Below are 17,475 nucleotides of genomic sequence, written 5' to 3'. Positions count from 1 at the left end.
TAAAATAAATGAAAGTCAATATATTTATACAGATTTATAATCAAATTCCATTTATATAAATGTATAATAATAATATGTAATAGCAATATTACATATTATTATTATAAAAATGAAATTTGCTCACAAATAGAAATTTGGGCTCATAAAAACATGCTACCCACTGTCTATATGTATTGGACAACAGAGAAAGGGATATCAAACATTGCAGTGATGAATTTTTTTTTTAAATTTCTTTTCATATGATTCCCTGCACTCTGCTGAAGGTTTGGTTATGAATCTTAATATCTGCTTTGATACACTGCTAGATAGAGTCTTTCAGAGGCCTTCTATGGTAGGCTCCTGTCCTGTTACTTGTTTTCTCCTACATCCAATGTCCATCCCATTTGTCTTTCTAAGTGAGGATTGGTCATCTTACCCTGAGTCCTCTTTCTTGTTTATCTTCTTTAGGTGTCCAAATAGGTTCTCTAATAAGGGGAACAGGAACTATTTCTGACATGTACTCAACAGCAAGCTCTTCCACCCTCCACTCACAAAGGAGGAGCAGCCTTGCTAGGCCACAGAAGAGTACATTGCAGCCAGCCCTGAAGAGACTTGATAAACTAGAGTCAGATGGAAGGGGAGGAGGACCTCCCCTGGTAGTGGACTTGGAAAGGGGCAGGGAGAAGATGAGGAAAGGAGTGTGGCATTGGGAGGGACTGAAGGAGAGGGCTACAGCTGGAATACAAAGTAAATAACCTCTGATTAATATAAAAAATAAATAAATTAAAATAAAAACAAAACAAAACAAAACAAAAAATTTCTTTTCAGATACTTAATTTATTTATTTATTTACTTATTTAGTGTGTGTGTGTGTGTGTGTGTGTGTGTGTGGGTGGGTGGGTTTATTTCATGCATGAGTGTGTTTGTTTACATTGCCCAAGGAGGCATGAGGAGGTGTCAGGTTTCCTGTGCTGAAAATGATAGACAGGTTGTGCTTATTGTTGTGTTTTATGGTGAACAAAGTGTGTATTTAGAATTAGCCAGCTAGACTCAAGCTAGATAATACCTATCTTGTTGGCAATGTCAAGAGAATCATAACAGGACCCAACTGGAACATATGCTTTCTTCTCTCCATCAGGCTTTATCAGGTGTTTGACTTTGGCCACATCAAGGTCATAGTTTCTTCCTGGCTTATTTGGTCTGGTGTTTGTTAACTTGGCATCCATACTGAACACCAGTGTGCTGTTGTCTTCTATCTTCTTCATGGCTGACTCAGTGGTCAGGGAGAATTTGATGATGGCATTAATGGTCAAGCTTGTTTCTCCTGGGTGTATTCATTCTTTCTAGGGTATTTGGGTTGCTCCTGGAGCTGCAGGGATCTTAGAAATCTTTCAAAACTGCTTTCTTAGCTTTCAAGGGCTTTGTTTTGCCTTGGCTTTGGGAGGGGCAGGAGCTTTCCTTGCTTTTGGCACCATCTTGAAAAAAATGGTTGACCATCCTCATTCCCATGAGCACATAGCTGACAGTTAGTTTTAAGCCTCATTTTATTGGTAAGACACAAAACTATTTCTCTAAAGAGGAGTCTCTGGGTTTAACCATTGAGCCCCCTCTCTAGATCTGGCAGAATTGAATTTTGTTTATCTCCATCATAATGATGTTTATCAACATGTGTTTATCAAAACCCAACAAACTGTATTTTAGAAAGAGGTAGTTTGTTTATTGTACTATACTTCTGTCAAGGTATGAACATATTGCTTTGGGAAAGAGAGGAAGGTTAAAACTCATTTTGATTCCACAATCTAACAAATATATACATCTTACTCATTATTTTGAGTCCCTATGAAAATAAAGTTATTGACCAGAAAAATACACAGTTGAAAAAAGACGGCATAGTACACAAAGAAAAAATAGCTTTCTCTCCAAAGCTGATTAAGATACAATTGTCTATTTTTACATCAATCATTATATAGACATTGAATAAAACAGAACAAGAGAAATACATATATCTGTATGGCTAAATTGTAAACAAATTAAAAAAAAATACTGGCTACTTAGAATATGGCCAGTCCATATTCATTGTCAATATGCAGTCAATTAGGTAAGGAATATGATAGGTTTAGAATAGTAATAATTTTATAGGAATATGAAAACTAGCCTAAAAGATATCTTTTTACAGGCTTAAATCAACCCTGGGTTGTGAACTTCTCTGTGTAAACATTTACCTGAAACAGATTCTGAAATTACAAACTTTCTTTGTCCTTTCCAATGGCATACCTTCTCAGATAACCAGTTCCTTTATTGTTCTGTCTTTGAAGTCAACCATCATTTTGTGATTTTCTTAAGAGCCAGAAAGTAATTATTTTCTTTCTTTCTTCTTCTTTTTTTTTTTTCCTTGTTGTTTTGTTTGTTGGTTGGTTGGTTGGGTGGTTGGTTTGCTTTGTTTCTAGAGACAGTGTTTCTTTTGTTTCTTTTTATACAGCCTTGGCTTTCCTGGTCAGGCTTTGTAGACCAGGCTGGCCTTGAACTCACAGTGATCTGCAGGCCTCTGCCTCCCTGAGTGCTGCAATTAAATGCATGCACCCCCACCAATCAATTTTTTTTAATTCCATTATAAATACTGCTATGAATCAATTCAGAAGGTTAAAACTAAATGAGCCAATGCTTTGTAATGATGAAAAGCTTCTTGAAAGATGGCTGACTGGCAAGGCCTTCACCTGCTCTTGGGTAACAACTTCTCAGGCGTGAAGACCTCATCATAATTTGTATAGCATAAATTGTGGAGAACCGCTTGTTTGTCAGGCTGCTTTATTATTCAGCTCTCAGCAAAAAACATTTTTACCCTGGCCTTCACCTGGAGTCAGGGATTAGGCAGGATGTTTTGCCAAGTTCACATCCTCTTGTTTGTGTGAGGATCACACACACAGGTGGTCGAGGTAAACAAGTTTGACCTCTCCATGAACCCCTTCATTGTACTGAGGTGCTTTGCTCTCAGTAAAAGGAATTGAAGAATAAACTGGTGTGACAGTTTCTACTGGCAGCCCTCTCGAATAGATCCCATGTGTAGTGAGTGTTTTTTTAATTTCTTTCAGTCCTCACTCCCCACTCAGGAACTGTTTGTCTCTGCTGGAGGGCTCCAACAATGAATAATGATGTATAGCTCTTTTAGCATTAACTCTTCCCCTACACTGTTGTGATCTTACTGCCTATAAGTATATTAGGAAAAACCATTTTAACTCTAAAAATGTGGTCAGTCATATACTAAGTATCTTGAATATTTAGTTGTATCTTAGATAAAGACACAAAAAATATATAACGCATAGTACTATCCAGTTCCCCTTCTATATATCTTTCTATATACAAGTTTGCAAATAGCAACACAGTAGTTTAATTCTTCAGATTTGGAAGGTTAGCATTTGTTCAAAGGCAATAAACTCTCATTTATCATTGATGGATATAAGCCTAAAGATCTTTAGGTACATCTATACCTAAAGATACCTACCTATCCCCATTTCCTCTATATCTATATCAACATCAATGATGAAAAACTCAACAATACAACCAAAATGTATAATAGATGCTGGGAAATAAGACCAAATATTTGATATCTGTGCTATTTTTATAGATTTGAGGCATGTTTCCCCACCTGACCTCTACCATGCTGTATAGTAGAGAATGATACTGCGCTCTGATTCGCCTGACTCGAGCTCTCAATAGGCAGAATTACAGGCATACACCCCTATACCAACTCAGTTTCTCATTCAAACTAAATGTAAAGTTTTAAATATGGTACTTAATACAGTAGAATAAGCTTGGTACTCTCTTTATGAGGCAAGAACAAGTATATTGAGTTTCAAATGTAGTTGCTGTAGGGATTAAGTAAATTAATGCAATTTACAAATTCACCTTCATGCATGCATATATTAAGTATTCTCAAAAATGGGCTTATTTTGAGTTTATGAGATCTTAGAATTTCTAGCTTTTATTGTTAATGCTCAAAAACCAGTAGATTATCCTTCCCTGTGGTCATCACAAAGCAATGGGCCTAAAGCTTGAGAAGAACAGTGTTATTAGAATTCTCCATTTCTGCATTAAAAAAAATAACATTAATGGTAACTGAATAACACATAAGCAATCTGTAATATATGAACAACCTAGAAAGCTAATTAGATAAGCTTGTATGTAAAATGTATCTCCTTTGCCTAAACTAATAGTTCAAGGTTGGGGGAATGAAAAGGAAAAAAAAATAGAAAACTGTATCTAGCAGTTTTAATTAAATATTGTTGGGTTCTTGTCAAGCTACATTAGTGTGGTGCTTTATAAGTAAACTGAGTTCTCAAATGAGACTTCAGCCACACATGCTTTCTATGCTTTCTTTAAATGGAAATATTTAAGGTTACAAAATTTTTGGTGAAGAATATCAATGTAGGCTTGTATGACATAAAAGGTAAATGTGAAAATTCTATATGAAGATATTAATATTTTGCCAAAATATAATGCATGTAGTAATATTAAATAAAAGATTTGTTCAAACAGATAAGGGCATGTTGAGAGCAGGACAAATACCAGAGCATTATTAATTTTGGCTTAGTTGATTCCAGAGTTAGAATCTTTACTAGTTCAAAGGTGAGTATCTCCCAGTGTTCACTTACCAGACTTATGCAAACTGTTTTATAAAAGAAGAGAGGTGAATCCTACCGTAGGTAGAGAAGTTCTGAGACACTCATATCTGCAGTTTGAGTCTGGAAATCTGGTAGCAAATTCTGAAGGTCATTCCAGAGGGCTGCCTATAATAGTTGCATTTATCTATACAAGAGATCCTTATGTTCATTTTTTCCAAAAAGACCAAAAGTATAATTTGTTATAAAACCTTACATACTCAGTCTATATATTGGGGCAAAAGATACAATCATTACAATTTGAAAAATGATAAATACAAATATATGTGTATATATCTTAACATGTGTGTATGTGTGTGTGTGTGTTTAAACACAGAATTAGAAGTGAGGTATTTATCCAGAAATATATATATATATATATATATATATATATATATATATATATATATATCTTAACTGAAAAAGAGCAGTCAACTAAGATCCAGGTGGTGAATTTATGAAGCTGGTAATAGACTCCTGTATTCTGGGAGAAGATTCTTATCCAGCAGTATAGGACTGTCAAGCAGACAGACTGTAGTTCAATACTATGCTTATACTTTGTTCATGAAATTAGTATAATGATTGGTCGACAACAATTCCATAGCAACAAAGACCTGATAACTTTCCCTGCATGTGTGTCTGCTCTCACTTATTTTGTATGTACTCCTGAATTTCTCCTTAATAGAACAATAATTCTATTTGATTCAGTGCCTCCAATTTTTTCCCATCATTTCCTGAACCTACTATAGTTAGGCTGATATCTTCCCCTCCTGAGAGGTTTCTGTCAAAGTTCACAATGATCTCCACTTTTCTCAGTTCCACCATTGACATTCCCCTGACATTTTCTTTAACATTTCAGCAGCATTTGGTAAAATGTAACTGTTTCCACTTATAAAATAAAATAATATATCTATTTAACTCCAGTCCCAATACACACTTCTATAGTTGCTATTTTCTTGCCTGTCACTGCTTCCTAGTCCTCAATGGTTTCTCATTCCTTTGACTCACTTCAGTAATTTTTGGAATTCTTCCAACTTTATCAATTGGATGTCCTTAGTTTTTCATCCTACTGACTCTCCTGATGATATCATCCATTCTCCTGTCTCCCATATCAAATATTATCATCGCAAACTACTCTACTGGAATTCAGAAACAGCATGAATCTCTTTTGACATTTTGACATAGATGTGTAACCAGTACTGGGATTTATCATGTCCAAAAGTGAATTCCTTGTCTTCCCTTTAAGATTTGCTGTAGTCATATATCTCCATCTCAGCTCATGATCATTCTGTTTTGTCAAGCCTAATAACTTGGTGTCCTCCTAGATTAGTCTTCAATCAGTGTGCCAGTGTTTCCTACTACCTTCAGAGTCTAAATGTTTTCTATCAACTCTAAATATCTGCTCTGTTTCAAGACACAATCACCATCCATCCAGATCTGTGCAACAGTCCCCAATTCTCCTTAATATGTTTTTGCTGTCTGTTGTCAAAGGAGTATTCAATTGTTCATGTTGAAGATTTCTTTTTTTAATAATTTTTGTTTTTTATATTAATCACAGGTTATTTACTTTATATCCCAGCCTTAGCCTCCTCCCTCATTCCCTCCCAATCTCACCTTCCCTCCCTCGTCTCCTCCCTGCCCCATTTTGAAGATTTTATGCCATTTCTTTTCACCGAATCTCTAAGGGCTGTCCATTTTTACTCAGAGTAAAATGTAAAGTTTTTACAGTTATCCATATCAAAACATAGTCTCATACCTCATGGTACTTGGTCTTTAATAATCTACGTATGCCAGAGTAGCAAAAGTTGATTGCAGTTATTTTGTTTTTATATTTCTTGAACTTATAGCATGCATGCCACTTCAGCATCAATCCATTTGGTTTTAGGTTTTCTGCAATTATTATAAACGTAATTTCATCATTTTATTATAAACATAATTTCCTCATTTTCATATCTTAGCTTAAATATGCTATACTGCCTTTGATAATTTTGCAGTATTCCAATTAAACCATCTAACAGAAATTGATGAGAAAATGTTTATTTTTGCTAAAGTTTTAAAGGGGTTTTAATTTTCATTGTAGGGAATACATAGGAACAGGAGGAGGAGGCAAAATCTAGTTCATAATGTGAGAGACAGGAATCAGAGAGCCTAGGAATGTAGTGGGGGTTTATATAAACATCAAACACTTTCCCCAACCCAATGCCTCAGGTAAATCCTATGACCTAAAGACTCCACAGACTTCAAAATAGTGCCTCACAAGAAGACAATTTACTCAAACAACCTGTAATGGATATTTCAGATAAACTGTAATACCGTTCTAGAAAAGACTCTTTTGACCAACTAATGAACAGCCTCTCTGTATTTTCTCCATCTCTGTCTCTGTCTCTCTCTTTCTCAAAAACATGCATAGTTATCATGTCATGTGATTAGGTAAGTGTATTTCATATTCTTTTTATTTATAATATCAATGTACAGTCTTTGAACAGAGTAATACATTCATTTTTGTATATTTTGAATTTATGATCAAAGGTAAAACAGGCCTTAGTTCAGAGCTATCCCACTCAAGGAACAAACTATAGAGTATATTTAAGGCATCACGGGAAAGCTTAAAACCTCAAGTTAGAAGTGGCAAAGAGAAAGACTCTACCCAACAGGGTATCAAAGCAAATGGTGAGGCTCATAATTGAACTTTGGGCAGAATGAAGGGAATCTTATGAAAGAATGGAGAGATAGAAAGACCTGGAGTGGACAGGAGCTCCTCAAGGAGAGCAACGGAACTAAGAAATTTGGGCCTAGGGTACTTTTCTGAGACTGATACTATAACCAAGGACCATGATGGCAATAACCTAGAATTCCTGTGCAGAAGTAGCCCATGGCAGCTCAGTATCCAAGTGGGCTTCCTAGTAAGGGGAACAGGGACTGTCTCTGACATGAACTCAGGAGTTGGCTCTCTGATCACTTCCTCCTGACCAGGAAGCAGCCTTACCAGGCCATAGAGGAAGACAATGCAGCCAGTCCTGATGAGACCTGATAGGCTAGAGTCAGATGAAAGGGAAGGAGAGCCTCTCCTATCAGTGGACTAGGGGAAAGGCATGGGGGGAGATGGAGGAGGAAATGAGGGAGGGAAGGTGGAATTGGGAGGGAAGGAGAGTGGGGGCTACAGCTGGGATGCAAAGTGAATAAACTGTAATTAATATAAAAATAAAAAATAGAAATAGCAAAGAGTACTTGGATGCAAAAAAAAAAAAAAAAAAAAAAAAAAAAACGGTGAACATCATAACTTAGGAACACAGCAGCTATTCCTCTAAGAGCAATCTCTTTTGCCATTTTTGAAATTCTGATTCAATTGTTCTGTGATAGGGACAAGATGCTACATGGAATAAATAAAACCTATCTATATTTCTGATATTTCTACTTCAGTGTACAGAACTGCTTTCCAATTCTACTTTTCCTTAAAGTATTTTCTGGCTTCAAACTAACCCTGGCCAAGATCAAATGTTGAATTTGCTAACTTTCCCCAATAGATGACTTCTTTAATGCTTTAAATGTACATACCAGGTTCAGGGGTTCCAGACCCCCTTCAACCATCCACAAATCCAGCCCTATACTACATACTAGAAGGAAATCTCCAACCCAAGGAGACCAACTACTCTCAGGAAAACACAGATAATAATAACCTCACATCAGCAAAACTAAAATAAGGGAATCACACACACACACACACACACACATTACCGTCACCAACATCAAAATAACAGGAAGTAATAAACACTGGTCATTAATATTTCTCAACATTAATGGCCTCAACTCCCCAATAAAAAGACAAAGGATAACAGAATGGATAAGAAAACAAGAACCATCATTCTGCTGCACTCCTCAGCAATAAAGATAAATATTACCTCAGAGTAAAGGACTGGAAAAAGTTTTTCCAAGCAAAGGGACTAAAAAAGCAAGCTGAGGCAGCTATGCTTGTTTCTAATAAAATAAACTTTCAACCAAAATTAATCAAAAGAGATTGGGAAGGACACTTCATATTCTTCAAAGGAAAAATCCAGCAAGACGATGTCTCAATTCTGAACATCTATGCCCCAAATATAAGGGCACTCACAGTCATAAAGGAAACATTACTAAAGCTTAAATCACACATCAAACCTCACACATTCATAATGGGAGATTTCAACATCTTACTCTCTCCGGTAGACAGATCATCAAGACTAAAACTAAATGGGGGAATAATAAAACTAACAGACATCATGAATCAAAAGGACCTAACAGATATATTAAAGATAATTCACACAAACAGAACAGAATATGCCTTCGTCTCAGCACTTCACATAACCTTCTCTAAAGCTGACTGTATACTCGGGCACAAAGCAAGCCTCAACAGATATAAGAAGACTGAAATAACCCCCTGGGTCTTATCAGACCATGATGGATTAGAGCTGGAAGCCAACAATAATAGAAACAATAGAAAGCCTACAAACTCATGGAAACTGAACAACTTCCAACTCAATGACAACTGGGTCACTGAAGAAATAGAGAAAGAAATAAAAGACTTTCTAGTATCCAATGAAAATGAAGGTACAACATACCCAAACTTATGGGACACAGTGAAAGCAATGTTAAGAGGAAACTTGATAGTACGAACTGCCTTCATAAGGAAATTGGAGAGAACCCATATCACTATTCCTGAAAGCTTTTGAACAGAAGGAAGCAAACACTCCAAAGAAGAGTAGACAACATAAAATAATCAAACTCAGGGGTGAAATCAATAAATTGGAAAAAAAGAGAATACAAGGAATCAGTGAAAGCAAGAGCTGGTTCTTTGAGAAAATCAAGAAGATAGACAAACCCTTAGCCAAACTAAAAGGCAGAGGGAAAATATCCAAATTAACAGAATCAGAAACTAAAAGGCGAACAAAACAGACAAAGACAAAATCTTTAAAAAATCATTAGGTCTTAGTTCAAAAGCCTATGTTCCACAAAACTGGAAAATCTAAAAGAAATAGTAGATTTTGTTGATAAATTTCACCTACAAAAGTTAATTAAGATCAGGTAAACAGTTTAAACAGTCCTATAACCCCTAAGGAAATAGAAGCAGTTATCAAAAATCTCCCCACTAATAAAAACTCAGGACCAGGTGGTTTTAGCACAGAATTCTACCACACATTCTAAGAAGAGATAATACAAATACACCTCAATCTATTCCACAAAATAGAAACAGTAGGAACATTGCCAAACTCATTCTATGAAGCCACAGTTTCTCTGATACCTAAACCACACAAAGACTCAACAAAGAATTTCAGATCAATCTCACTTAGGAACATCATTATAAAATATCTCAATAAATATAAAAATATATAAATTTATAAAAATATAAATGCTAAAATATATCGAAATACTCAATAAATATTTATGAACATAATGAAAAGTACAATAAAATATTAAGCTGAGTAGTTATGTTATTGATGAACCTGTTTTCTTGCTTTAATATTATACTACATATAATTAAATAGGGTGATTTTCTGTTTTATAAATGAATGCCTCTCATACATCATACAAACATATCAGGTTGGATGCTACAAAGAGAACTTGATGCTAAAACTAGCATCATAACTTAGAAGCACACAGCAGCTTCTCCCCTTAGTCATCCCTTCTTCCTTTTCTGAAATTTTGGTTGTATTGTTATGTGATAGAGACAAGATGTTAAAAAGAGTATATACAATCCCTTAATATTTAACATGGGTACATTATAACTAATTCTTTAGACTGAAATAAGAACGTCTATATAAAATTTGTATATATTTGTTTGAAAATGCACCCATGATGCTCTCTATTTCAATATTAAGATATCTACACATACTTTTGCATATTTTTGGATGAAAATAAATTGGCTACGTCTCACATATAACACTATAAATGAAAAGTAAAATCATAATCCATATTATAGAAGACTTTGGTCTTATTTATTTTACTTGGAACTATATCAAATCCAAGTGCTTTTAGTGTTCATAAATAGACTAGCATGTGTAGATACATATCATCTAGTGTCATTTTTAAGGTCTCTGAATTTGCTATAAATACTAGTGGACTCTAGTGTTATTTTCAGAAGAAACACAGAGGTGTAAGTGCAAATCAGAGTTGGATGAGAATTTCTTTCTCCATTTTTTAAATAAGTGCTATTGTTGAAACTTTCTCCACAGAAAACAGGTCATTCTTACACCAAAGGATTAGGAAAATGAAGATTTCATCGCACCAATATGATTTAGTCAAACATAAATTATAGCATAGTTGTTTTAGCAGTAGGTATTTCATTTGTGAAAAAAATAACTGTAAGTATTAGTAATTCCTTAGACAATAAAGGAGATAGAGAAATCCTAACAGTGTCCCACTGCAGTAGAAAGGACATACCATTGTAATGAAATGTATGCAATTATAAAACTAACATACACATTTCCCAGGATTTTACTTAGCAGGATAAGACAATTTGTCCTTATGATGTCAGCCTTTCAAGAAGATGTAGACAAAAAAAAAAAAAAAAAGAAGAAGAAGATGTAGACAAAGCTACCTCGATGCAGAGGCTGTTTTCATGGTTGTTAAAACTCATTCATTTAAGAAAAACTGGAGCACAACTAAGGATGTATGAAAACTCCATGTTGATACTCAGTAACTATTACGCTAATTTAATAATACAAGTTCAACAAACAAAACAAAGGAGGTATTATGTGGGTGGACAATGCTATTGCCAGAAACATGGACTATTAGATAAAAACCATAATGCAAGCAATGAGATTCCCGCTGTATTTGTTAGGATTTCTATCATTCACATAAAACACACTACAAAATGCAGCTTGGAAGAAAAGAATATGTTTCAGCTTAAAATTTCCACATCATGCTTCATCACTAAAGGAAGCCAGAGAGAGATTCAAAGCACAAACCTGGAGGCAGGAACTGAGGTAGAAGGGATGGAAAGATTCTACTTACTGGCTTGTTCTCTCAGAGCCTCCTCCTCCTCCTCCTCCTCCTCCTCCTCCTCCTCCTCCTCCTCCTCCTCCTCCTCCTCCTCCTCTTCTTCTTCTTCTTCTCCTTCTCCTTCTTCTTCTTCATACACCTCAAGACTACTTACCCTGACATAGCATCATCCAAATGGCCTGAACCCTCTGACATCAATCATCAATCAAAAAATGTCCAACAGACTTGCCTACTGGCCAGTCCTATGGAAGCATTTTCTCAATTTTGTTTCCCTCCTCTCAGATGACTCTAGCTTGTATCAGGTTGTCAAAGAACTAGCCAGGGTATCTTTTTATGAAATATTGGCCAAGAAAGCCCCAGAGGTCTCTAAATAATACAAGACGTGATATAGAATATATGATTTACTATAATGTGGGTGTTGATGTAATGTTGATATAATGGAGGCAAGAAGGGTATTAAATTCAGCACAACACAGGAGTCATTATTCTGACACTGCATATTCAAGTACAACACATTTGGAAAGAAAAAGATTTTCTGATGATAATTAACTCAATCCCATGTGCACAACAAAGCTTAAGACTTCATTACACTGAAACTTCTATAAAGTACAAGTGACATCTTCCATGAAGATATGTTCTATAGATTATCTAAGAAAGCAATCTCAAGGTAAGCAATGCACATGATAAGGGCTTGGGGCATGATTGTACTACAGATTTGCTGAGATAAATGTGCTAAATCAAGAGTCTGAGAAAGTCCACATGGCCTGGCCATCAGATAGTGCAGGACTCACCATGCTATTATGGACCTCTGCTCCCAGCCTTTTGGGTGGAAAATTTGTTATACATCCTTTGAAGAGACAACCCAGTGTTCAACATTCCTGGTTTCCCTGTGCTTGTCTGTGAGCAATACCTACATGATTTCTAAATTATATTTATGTGATAAGAGTGTATTGCCCAAAAAAACCTCACACTTTGGTTGCACACTGGAGAGTGTTCAATTTTATATTAACTGATGTATAACTTTCCTTATACCAGAAGGTATGAAGTAGGTGATATGGTGTGAGAATACGTCAGATATCTTACCAATAGCTAAACTTAAAAGCTAAGTTATTGCCCTTCAAGGTAATGTACGCCCATTACTGCAATAACTATGCAACTGTAATAGAGCAGCTGAAGCTTTCTTTCAGGCTGGGTTAGGGATTAACATGCTGTGTACTATAATACTGACCATAAGTCTATAGCTGAAGAACAGAGTACCTAGGGTAGAAATTACCCATGTTATTTCGATTAATTCCTATATTATCATATTTGTCTTTAAATATTTATGTTTATCCCCATAGTCCTGAACTGTTCTCAAGAAAGTTATGGATGGATAGATGGATGGATGGATGAACTGGAATGGAAAAATCAACTATTCCCAAATATATAAATACAACCTTATTAGTCTGTATAATGATACTTATAGATATATTTCTAAGGCTAATCATTTGCTATTAGAGAATCAGTTAGCTTGGTTTTAATTAGATAAGAGTATTTCTCCACTTTATCCCTGTCAACATGCCTTAGTTGTCTGTGGTTCATTGTGTGGGTTTGAGGATTGACAGTATTTTCTCAATATCCTCTAACATATCTATTGTCCATGTTCAGCTCATGTTTAGGTAGTCATGTGGGTGTAAATTTACAGGTGTAGCTACTGACATTTAGGGGACAGTCTCACAACAAACTCTCTGATCTTCAGCTTTTTCTGTGCCCTCTTCTGCAATGTTTGCCTAGCCTTATGTCCAAGAGTTGCTTTGTAAAAGTATCCATAGGGACAACGCTTGACAACTCTGCATTTTTATCACTTTAGTTTTCTGAAATGGTCTCCATCTGTTACCAAAAAATGTTTCCTTGATGCAGGCCGAGGGCTACTTTATCTGTACGTATAAAGGCGAATGTTTAGAAGGCTGTTTGCCAGCCAAATTAAAAAAAAAAAAATCTTTACATTCATTTTTCTACACATACCTACAAACACAAACTTAATATTTGAATATATTAGAAATATCATAACACAAAAAAACATTAGTTTTTTTTAATTTTATTTTTCTCATTAGTTACCTTTTGTTAATTCTGTATCCCAGCTGTATCCCTCATTCCCTCCCCAATCCCACCCTCATCTCCCTCATCTCCTCCCTGCCCCTTTCCAAGTCCACTGATAGGGGAGGACCTCCTCCCCTTTCATATGACTCCATTTTGTCAGGTATTTTCAGGACTGGCTGCAAAGTCCTCCTCTGTGGCCTAACAGTACTGCTCCTCCCTTGGGAGGTGGAGAGGTCAAAGAGCCAGTCATTGAGTTCCTGTTAGAAATAGTCCTTGTTCCCCTTACTATGGGAAACCAATTGATTGCTGAGCTATCACGGGTCACAACCGAGCAGAGGTTCTAGGTTTTATCCTCTCATGGTCTTTGGTTGAGTGTCCATCTCATAAAAGACCCTGTGCCCAGATATGTTTAGTCCTTGTGGAGCTCCTATCCTTTCCACATCAAACTCCCCTTCTTTCATATGATTCCCTTCACACTGCCGAGGGTTTGGTTATGAGTCTTAATATCTACTTTGGAACACTGCTAGGTAGAGTCTTTCAGATGCATTCTGCAGTAGACTCCTGTCATACGTTCAATGCATATCCCATTTGTCTTTCTAAATGAGGATTGATCATCATACCCCGTGTCTGCTTTCTTCATTATCTTCTTTAGGTGTATAGATATCATTATGTTTATCATATTTTTTAGGTCTATATAAGCGAGTATATTCCATGTTTATCTTTCTCCTTCTGGGATACTTCATTCAGAATGATCTTTTCTAGATCCCACCATTTGCATGCAAATTTCATGATTTCCTCTTTTTTGATTGCTGAGTAGTATTCCATTGTGTAAAAATACCACAACTTCTGTACCCATTCCTCCGTTGATGGACATCTGGGTTGTTTTCAGGTTCTGGCTATTACAAATAAAGCTGCTATAAACATGGTTGAGCAAATGTCCTTATTGTGTACTTGAGCAAATTTTGGGTATATGCCTAGCAGTGGTATAGCTGGGTCTTGAGGAAGCACTATTCCTAATTGTCTGAGAAAGCTCCAGATTGACTTCCAAAGTGGTTGTACCAGTTTACATGCCCACCAGCAATGGAGGAGGGTTCCCCTTTCTCCACAACCTCTCCAGCATGTGTTGTCACTTGAGTTTTTCATCTTAGCCATCCTGATGGTGTAAGGTGAAATCTCAGGGTCGTTTTGATTTGCATTTCCCTGATGGCTAATGAGGATGAGCATTACTTTAAGTGTTTCTCTGCCATTCTATATTCCTCTACAGAGAATTCTCTGTTTAGCTCTGTTCCCCATTTTTTTAATTGGATTACTTGGTTTGTTGCTTTTCAGCTTCTTTAGTTCTTTATATATACTGGATATTAGCCCTCTGTCAGACTGTCTGTAGGCAGTCGTTTTGTTTTGATGAAGGTGTCCTTTGTTTTACAGAAACTTTTCAGTTTCATGAGGTCCCATTTATTGATTGTTGTTCTTAAAGCCTGTGCTGTTGGAGTTCTGTTCAGGAAGTTGTCTCCTGTGCCAATGAGTTCTAGGCTGTTCCCCACTTTTTCTTCTAACAAATTTAGGGTATAATTTGGTTTTAGGGTATAAAATCTGGTTTTATGTCGAGGTATTTGATTCACTTAGAATTTAGTTTTGTGCAGGGTGATAAATGTGGATCTATTTTCATTTTTCTGCATGTAGACATCCAATTAGACCAGCACCATCTGTTGAAGATGCTATCTTTTTTCCATTGAATGGTTTTGGCTGCTTTGTCAAAAATCGAGTATTCATAGGTGTGTGGGTTTATTTCTGGGTCTTCTATTCGGTTCCATTGATCCTCCTTTCTATTTCTATGCCAATACCATGCAGTTTTTATTACTATTGCTCTGTAGTACAGCTTGAGATCGGGGATGAAGATACCTCCAGATGATCTGTTGTTGTACAGGGTTGTTTTGGAGATTCTGGGTTTTTTGTTTCTCCTGATGAAGCTGAGAATCTTTTTTTCAAGGTCTGAAAAGAATTGAGTTACTATTTTGATGGGAATTGTGTTGAATCTGTAGATTTCTTTTGGGAGAATGGCCATTTTCACAATGTTAATCCTACCAGTTTATGAGCACGGGAGATCTTTCCATCTTCTGAGATGTTCTTCAGTTTCTTTCTTCAGAGACTTGAAGTTTTTCTCAAACAGGTCTTTCACTTGTTTGGTTAATGCCACCCCAAGGTACTTTATGTTATTAGTGGCTATTGTGAAGAGCGTTGTTTCCCTAATTTCTTTCTCAGCCCTTTTGTCTTTTGTGTACAGGAGGGCTTCTGATTTTTTTGAGTTGATTTTGTATCCTGCCACTTTGCTGAAGGTGTTTATCAGCTGAAGGAGTTCTCTGGTTAAATTTTTGGGGTCACTCATGTATACTATCATATCATCTGAGAATAGTGACACTTTGACCTTTTCCTTTCCAATTTATATCCCCTTGATCTCCTTTAGTTGTGTTATTGCTCTGGCTAGGACTTCAAGTACTATGTTGAAGACATATGGAGAGATTGGGCAGCCTTGTCTTGTCCCTGATTTCAGTGGGATTGATTTAAGTTTCTCTCCATTGAGTTTGATGTTGGCTGTAGGCTTGCTGTATATTGCCTTTATTATGTTTATGTATGTGCCTTGTATCCCTGATCTCTCCAAGACTTTAAACATGAATGGGTGTTGGAATTGTCAAATGCTTTTTCGGTGTCCAAGGAGATGATCATGTGGTTTTTCTCCTTCAGTTTGTTTATGTGGTGGATTACATTGATGGATTTCCCTATGCTGAACTACCCTTGCATGCCTGGGATGAAGCCTACTTGGTCATGGTGGATGATATCTTTGATGTGTTCTTGGATTTGGTTTGCAAGTATTTTATTGAGTATTTTTGCATCAATATTCATAAGAGAGATAGGTCTGAAGTTCTCTTTTTTTGTTGGGTCTTTGTGTGGTTTGGGTGACTGTCGCTTCATAGAATGAGTTTGGTAGTGTTCCTTCTGTTTCTATTTTGTGGAATAGTTTGAGGAGAATTGGTATTAGCACTTCTTTGAAGGTCTGGTAGAATTCTGCGCTGAAACCATCTGGCCCAGGGCTTTTTTTGGAGGGGAGACTGTTAATGACTGCTCCAATTTCCTTGGAAGATATAGGGTTATTCAGTCTTTCTCTCTGATCTTGACTCTTAATATTGGTAGATGGAATCTATCAAGAAAATTGTCCATTTTGTTTAGATTTTCAAATTTTGTGGCGTATAGGCTTTTGTAGTGTGACCTAATGATTGTTTGGATTTCTTCAGTGTCTGTAGTTATGTCCCCCTTTTCATTTCTGATTTTGTTGATTTGGATGGTGTCTCTTTGCCTTTTAGTTAGCTTGGCTAAGGGTTTGTCTATCTTGTTGATTTTTCTCAAAGAACCAGCTTTTTGTTTCATTGATTCTTTGAATAGTTTTGTTTCTAATTGATTGATTTCAGCACTGAGTTTGATTATTTCCAGCCTTCTAGTTTTTTTTTATAATTTTTATTTTTTATATTATTTATTTACTTTGTATTTACTTTGTATCCCAGCTGTAACCCCCTCCCTCTTTTCCTCTCAATCCCACTCTCCCTTCCTTATCTTCTGCCTGTCACTTTCCGAGTCCACTGATAGGGGAGGTCCTCCTCCCCTTCCTTCTGACTCTAGCTTATCAGGTCTCTTCAGGACTGGCTGTAGTGTCCTCCTCTGTGGCCTAGCAAGGATGCTCCTCCCTTGGAGGGGTTGTCAAAGAGTCAGCTATTGAGTTCAGGTCACAAATAGTCCCTGTT

Source organism: Meriones unguiculatus, chromosome 3, assembly GCF_030254825.1.
Source record: "Meriones unguiculatus strain TT.TT164.6M chromosome 3, Bangor_MerUng_6.1, whole genome shotgun sequence".
Taxonomy (NCBI): Eukaryota; Metazoa; Chordata; class Mammalia; order Rodentia; family Muridae; genus Meriones; species Meriones unguiculatus.
This window is presented reverse-complemented; position numbering follows the sequence as displayed.